This window comes from Somniosus microcephalus, chromosome 13 (assembly GCF_052327205.1).
Source record: "Somniosus microcephalus isolate GS21.2 chromosome 13, FLI_Smic_1.0, whole genome shotgun sequence".
NCBI lineage: Eukaryota > Metazoa > Chordata > Chondrichthyes > Squaliformes > Somniosidae > Somniosus > Somniosus microcephalus.
The window spans coordinates 66,677,695-66,685,054 of NC_140999.1; the positions used below are offsets into that span (position 1 = coordinate 66,677,695).

General features: G+C 54.2%; 1 pseudogene; it reads right to left on the bottom strand.

Moving 5' to 3' along the window:
• LOC147108394 (zona pellucida sperm-binding protein 4-like) overlaps positions 1-5,551 on the bottom strand; it is a 12,124-nt pseudogene extending 6,573 nt beyond the window's left edge.
• Between the last annotated feature and the right edge of the window lie 1,809 nt (positions 5,552-7,360).

Below are 7,360 nucleotides of genomic sequence, written 5' to 3' on the forward strand. Positions count from 1 at the left end.
ACTTCAGCTTCACCTGTACAACGCCCAGGACTATGGAGAAGGCCAGGGAGAGAGCGCAGCGCTTCAGCGACGGGGACCTGAGGCTGCTGGTTGGCGGAGTGGAGCGCAGGTGCCATGTTTTGTACCCAGAAGGTGGCAAGAGGCCGCTGCCCAGCGCCTACTGGAAAGCCTGGAGGGAGGTGTCCAACAGGGTGTCTTCCAACAGCGTGGTTGCCAGGACTCCTGTGCAATGCCGGAAGAAGTTCAACGACCTCACTCGGGTTGTCAGGGTGAGTACCCTTTCCAGTGTCCTCCTGATCCTTGCATGTGCACCTCACATTATGGGCAAAGGGACCTGAAAGCCCTAATGGCCAGCCCTCATCCAGCAGCTATGGGACTGGCATGAAAATCAATTGCACATTCAGCACTTTACACACTGTCCAAGCTATTCGACCATGGGAGGCATTGCAGACAAGATCAGGGCTACACACTGTACTAGCTATTCGACCATGGGAGGCAGTGCAGACAAGATCAGGGCTACACACTGTACTAGCTATTCGACCATGGGAGGCAGTGCAGACAAGATCAGGGCTACACACTGTACTTAGAGGCCGTCCTTTCTCTTGCAGGCCAAGGTTGCGCACAACCGGCGCAACCAAACTGAGACCGGGGGAGGCCGTCCTGACCTCAAAGAGCTCTCCGACCTCGACCAGCGTGTGGAGCGCATTATGGGAGGCCGGCTGATTGGCCCCGTCGCCACTGGAGATGCCGACCCTGTTCTGGGCACCAATGGTAAGGGCATCACCTTTTGGACCTCTCTTGTTCCACTTGCGCATCAGATCAGCATCCTTTGCCACTGTCCGACCAATGCGGTGAATGGCACCACTCATGCCTCCCTCGCTGCTGCCCTGTCCTCACTCTAAAGCTATTCTTGTGTCTTCCTGCTTTCAGATGGTGAATCGCCAGGTGAGGAGGCGGGCCCTCAAGCTGCTACTGTCAGCCCTTCGGAAGACGAGGAGGAGGAAGAGGAAGCCGGCCCATCAGTGCCACCCTCAGCCGTACCAGCCCATGGCGATGTAGGGGACACGTCTTCCCTGGAGGGGAGCCGGGGGGAAGGGTCAGAGGAGAGTGAAGCTCCGGGGCCCAGCGGCCTGCAGCAACGCGGGAGGGGTGGGGAAGCTCGGCGGACTTCTCCCCAGAGGGTGAGTGCGGCCTCCAGTCCTGCGACGGTCAGCACAGAGGAGGTGTGCCTCCTAGAGGAAATGGCCGTCCAGGCTGAGCGCAGGCACACTGAGCTCATGGCTGCAGTGGGAAGGATGCCTGACTCCATAGAGTCACTGGCAAGGAGTGTGCAGGAATTCGGGGCAGCACAGGCCAGGAGTCTGCAACAATTCAGTGCAGCACAGGCCAGGAGTCTGGAACAGTTCAATGCAGCACAGGCCAGGAGTCTGCAGGACATCAATGCAGCACAGGCCAGGAGTCTGCAGGACTTCGCGGCAGCACAGTCGGCTTCTAGCCAAGTGCTCAGTCGTGCCGTCCACTCACTGGCTGGTGTGATGCGGACACAGACCAGGGCCACACGGGCACTAACTGCTGCCACCCTCGCTGGATCAGCCAGGCATCGCCAGGGCACTCGCCGCGCAGCAGCAGCCCAGCAGTCTGTCCTTCAGCTGTTTGCTGCGCATGCTGCAGTGCTGGCCCGTGCGAGTGCCAATGTGTCAGGCGACCAGCGAGCACCTGCGATCTGCCAGGTTGCCACCATTCCTGCAGCCGACACTGCCACTCCGCCATTGCAGCTGCCAGGAGCTGCTGGACACACTGCTGCCGCCCAGCCAGAGTTGGAGCAGTCAGCAGCCGGCCACTCCAAGGCCAGAGCTGGTGCAGGCTGACCCCCAAGGGCATCTGCCGTCTCGCCATCTGCCCCTCAGCAGCCTTCCCCCAGCCTTGCTGCAGCCACTGGGCTCCCATTGAGGAGGAGCAGCAGGGCGGGCAGGGGCCAGGCAAGGATGCGCAAGGCATCGCCCTCGCAGGGCAAAAAGTAGAGGTATGCACAAATGCCTGGTGCTTGTTGGAAGGCCGACACTGGTGCAGTTGTTTTCGTGTAAGGCTGAGACTGGTGTCTATCTTTTTTTGTGTAAGGCCGAGACTGGTGTCTATCTTTTTTTGTGTAAGGCCGAGACTGGTGTCTATCTTTATTTGTGTAAGGCCGAGACTGGTGTCTTTCTTTCTTTTTGTAAGGCCGAGACTGGTAGTTTTGTGTTTTTGGAGGGGGCTTCTCCACATGAGCATGTAATGTGGGAAGGGCAGAGGTTTTCAATAAATTTTTGTTGTTAAATTGCAGTGTCCATGGTTTTTTGGTTAAGTCCTGGTTGCCCTGCTCGGCTGAGGGCTTGTGGAGCGGCTACATTCATCTGCTGACATTGGCACAAGCCAGTCCCTGAGAGGGGGCCTAGAACCGACGTTCAGTAAGCCGGCGACGGGCGGCCCTTGCACTTTGTGCCTCCCTCCTGTGCTGGTCCTCCTCCTCCTCCTCCTGCTCCTCCTCCTGAGGTGGTCCTCCAATCTGTGGTGGCAGTGGCTGAGTCCTGCGGATAGCCAGGTTGTGCAGCATGCAGCAAACGACCATGAAATGGGAGACTCGCTCCAGAGAATACTGCAGGGCTCCACCGGAACGATCGAGACAGCGGAACCGTTGCTTCAGGACGCCGGTCGTTTGTTCGATGATGTTCCTGGTCGCTTGATGGCTCTCATTGTATCGCTCTTCAGCAGGGGTGCTGGGCGCACGGAGCGGGGTCATCAGCCAGGTACACAAAGGATAGCCTTTGTGCCAGATAAGCCATCCTCGTGGGTGAGGCTGTGCCTGGAACATGTCTGCCACAGAAGTCTGTCGCAGGATGAAGGCATCGTGGCTGCTGCCTGGAAAGCGGGCATTGACAGCTAGGATGAGCTGCCTGTGGTCACACACCAGCTGTACATTCAGCGAATGGTAGCCCTTCCGGTTGCGATAATCCTCGGCATTCTCCAGAGGTGCCCGCAAAGCCACATGCGTACAGTCAATGGTGCCCTGCACCATGGGGAAGCCTGCGAATGCTGCAAAGCCCATTGCACGCTGTTGCTGCTTGTCAAGGACCATGGAGAAGGAGATGAACTGACGTCTCCTTTTGAAAAGGGCATTGGTCACCTGGCGGATGCAGCAATGCACGGCGAACTGGGAGATGTTGGCAATGTCCCCAGTAGCGGATTGGAAGGAGCCGGTGGCATAAAAGTTGAGAGCCACCGTCACCTTCACTACCGACAGAGACGTCCTGCTCCTCAGCTGTGGCTGCAGATCAACAGCAAGCAGCTGGCAGATCTCTGTGACCACCTCCCTTCTGAATCGCAGCCTCCGAACACACTGCTCCTCAGACATGTTGAGATAGGAGAACTGCTGATGGTATACCCTGGGTGGGTAAGGCCTCCTTTGCCGATGCCTGTTGCCCCCTCTCCGTCTAACCAGGGCTGCCACTCTCTCAAGGCGTCTGTGAGCCCTTTGGATGTAATTAAGAAAGTCAGCGTTGACACCCATTGCAGCCCCCATAATATGCTGGCAAACAATGAGATGTCAATGAAGGCAAAAACTTTTTGAAAGCTGTGGCCTGAAGCCAGAAGTACCTGTCCGAGTGCTGGGCCAAAGCAGAAAGCTATCTACCTTGGTCTCTCTCCAAAAATCCGTTTCGCAAGAAGGTGTGCTGCAAAATGGCAGCCTTTTATATTGCAGGATGAGTGCTCTTTAATTTGTGCCCCCTCGCCCCGCATCGGCTGAGCACCATTCCACTTAACAGTCGCTAGGGGCGCCAGGCGCACAATGGGGCGGCGCGACTGAAGTTCCGGTTGGGGGCGCACAAAGGGCGTTGCACGAGGAAATGACGTCATGATCTGCGCGCGCAGCTGAGCGCGCGCAAAGACTTTGCGCCGGCGCTAAATCTCTAGTGAAGTTGGGGCGAAGCGCAGTTCGCGCTGCGCCCGGGCGCTACCCGCCTAGCGCCCGACATCTACTCCTCCTAAGGCGCTAACGGCTGGCGCAACCAACTGAATTTCTAGGCCTATGTGTTTTAACAGCAACTTTTTTTTTTAAAGACGCAGAAAGCGGGAAAAAGAAATGAAAAGTTTTGAATCAAGATGGCGGCGACTTACCTCGGTTCAGAACGATAAGGCCCGCCCACACACGCACCGATTGGTCGACCGTCAGGTCACCGAAGCGTAGGATTGGTCAATCGTCCCATCACTCGACTCTAGGAGTGCTCGCCTGCACGCGCCAGGAACCCGCCCCTGCCACGCAGCGATTGGTCGACCGTCGGGTCGCTCGACCGTACGATTGGGCGACCTCGACGTCACTCAATGCTAATGAGCAGATAATGAGCGGAATTTTGAACGTTTTTTGGATACCGCGGGCACAATTTTTGTCTCACCGAAACGTAAATATGCTTACGACCGTTCTGGAATTGTAAGCTTTCTTTTGATATAACGCACGTGTAGGTATGCTCTATAACTTTAGAGTGTATAGCCGGACAGACACACTGAAGGACAGACAGACAGACAGACAGATCTATCCTTTTATATAGATAGATAGATAGATAGATAGATAGATAGATAGATAGATAGATAGACATAGATAGATGTGTGAGGTTGCAGCACCTGTTCCATTACTTAAAGTGGCTGCTCCTCGATTTTTGGTTGACCTTCAGTCCCATGCTCCTGATCTTCGGTCACCCGGTGTGGAGGGGAGCGGGCTAGTCGGAGGACCTCCTCGTAGGACTGCTCCTGGGCGTGGCCAAAGTGGCCATTAATAGGTCCAGGCAGCAGGCGTTCGAGGGGGTCGTCCGGCCCGATTGCCTGCCTCTCTTCCGCCGCTATGTTCGCGCCCGGGTGGCCCTGGAGATGGAGCATTCGGTGTCTGCCGGCGCGCTCGAGGCCTTCCGAGACCGGTGGGCGCCACAGGGACTGGAGTGCATCATCACCCCGGCCAATGTGATTTTAATTTGATTTCATAAGTTTTATTTTAAGTTCTATTTAATTTACAGTTAATTGGTTCTAACCAAAAGAGGACCAGGAATAGCGGAGAATGAGGTACCAGCCTAGTGAAGCTATCATTCTACAGCGCCTTTCATGATCTCAGGATGTCCCAAAGCACTTTACAGCCAATGAAGTAGTTTTGAAGTGCAGTCGCTGTTGCAATGTAGGAATGCTGAATGTCCTTACTCATCCAGATATGTTAAATCTATGCATATATTACATATAAATATAATAAATACCTACCTGCTGAACACCTAAAGCAGCAAGGTGTGGACACAGCTATGTGGACAACCAAGCAACTAACAGGAGGAGAAGCCTCTCAAAACATCGCCATCCTCAGCCATGGTGGAGCCCAGCAGTGAATGCAGGAGACAAGGCTGAGATGTTGGCAAATGTCTTCAGTCAAAAGTGCCAAGTGGATGATCCTACTTGGCCTCCTTACGAGGTCCCCATCATCGTAGATATCAGTGTCCAGCCATTTCATTTCAGTCCATGTGATCTCGATCTCTTTCTCTCTCATTCTCACTCTCTCACTCTCTGGCCAGGATTTTCACTGGGCCGTGGAGGCGTGATTGGACACGTGTGAGGGGTTAAAATTGCGAAAGCTGGCGGTCGGGACCTCCATCGTCGCCTGGTTCCCGACTCCGAGCAACTTTAACTCAGTCGTGTATAATGGTCCCGACTCCATCCCGCCTCCAGCAGGCGGGATAGGTCGTTAAGACCCTTAACAAGCACTAAATAGCCTCTATAATCCTACTTTGAAAGACCCTTGCGAATTTAACCCTTTTCCCACATGAAACACGCCTGGTGGGAAACATGATGTTGAAACCTGGCGGGAGCACTATTGGATTGCTGATTATCAGCTGCAGGTCAACCATTAAAGAGGAGATTTGATCAGCCATCATTTGCAGGTGGTAGGACTTTGTTGTCTCAGGTCTGGGGGAAATTTTAGAAGGCATAACCATAGCTGTGGAAGTTTGGAGCCTGACACCCATCTCCAGCGTGACCTCCTGGGAAGCCCCTCTCCCCACCCTCACTGAGCACTTCCTCAACTGAGGCATATGCCAGAAACATGGGAGCCATTTATTTTCTTCCCTTCTGGGCATTAGATGAGCTTGAGCACCAGCCGCGGCACCAGCAGAACCAGGAACAACAGCAGCACCAACAGCAGCAGCAACAACAGGAGCGCCAGGCTGCTGCTCACCCACCTGAAGCTGCACAGACAAGAAGGGGCCAGCGCTTGGAAGCCCGTCGGCGCAGGAGATACTCCCCAAACAGGGTCTACAGACACAGGGTCAGCTACCTCAACATGTCTGAGCAGCAGTGCCAAAGGCGGCTCCGACTTTCGCGAGAGGTAGTGAGTGACATCTGCACAATGCTGCAACAAAGTGAGAATGAAGGAGTGAGTGTAGAGATTCCATAGCATCGATACTTAGAAGGAGGCAAAGATGGGGTGAGGTGGCAAGACCAAGGGCCCTCCCTGTGTGTTGTCAGTTGTTTGCATAGCATCAGAGTGACAGGGAGTGTGCATAGTCGAATAGTTATGTGAATGTGACCATAGAAAGGGAATGGGTAAGGGTGAATGGATGTTAGTGTCAAGTGGGATGTGGAGGAAGAGATTGCTGAAGTTGAGTGCTGGTGAGGAAAGGCAATGGGGATCAGATTGAGGTGATGGGAAAATCATACTCATGTTTCCAGTGCGGAGAAGGTCATGAAATCTCTTGCGGCACTGAATCCAAGTTCTGCGGGTGACTCCCAAGGAGTTGACCTCCTCAGCCACCTGCATGCATCCACACTGCCTTGGTCTGCTTGGGAGGCCTCTTCCACCCTATAGAAGGGAAGAGCACCTCCCTGTTGGTTGCAGCCCCATCTACTAAAGCCTGCAAGGCTACCTCGTGAAAATGAGGAGCTGATCTGGGTCTCCCGCTGCTCATGGTGCCTCCAGGTCCCTCTCACTCCACAGTCAAAAAGCTTGGCAGTCTGCAGAAGAAGCAAGGCTTGCTGTAGACCTTAAATGCAGCAGCAATGATGATGTCATCGGAGGCAACTTTCAGTCAGGAGAAACTCATTTGCAAAGGGTTCCCACACGTTGGAAATCAATTGGACAATTAAGTTGAAATTGTATCAATCTCCCACAACCATTTAGATTTGTGTGGATAACACGAAATGCGGATTAGGTGACAACAACCCACACCTGAATGAAAATCCAGCCCTCTGTCTCGCTCTCTCATTCTCACTCACTCTCTCTCTCACTCTCGATCTCACACACTCTCTCTCACTCTGGATCTCTCTCTCTCACTCGCCCCATTTCTCTCGTACTCGATTTCGA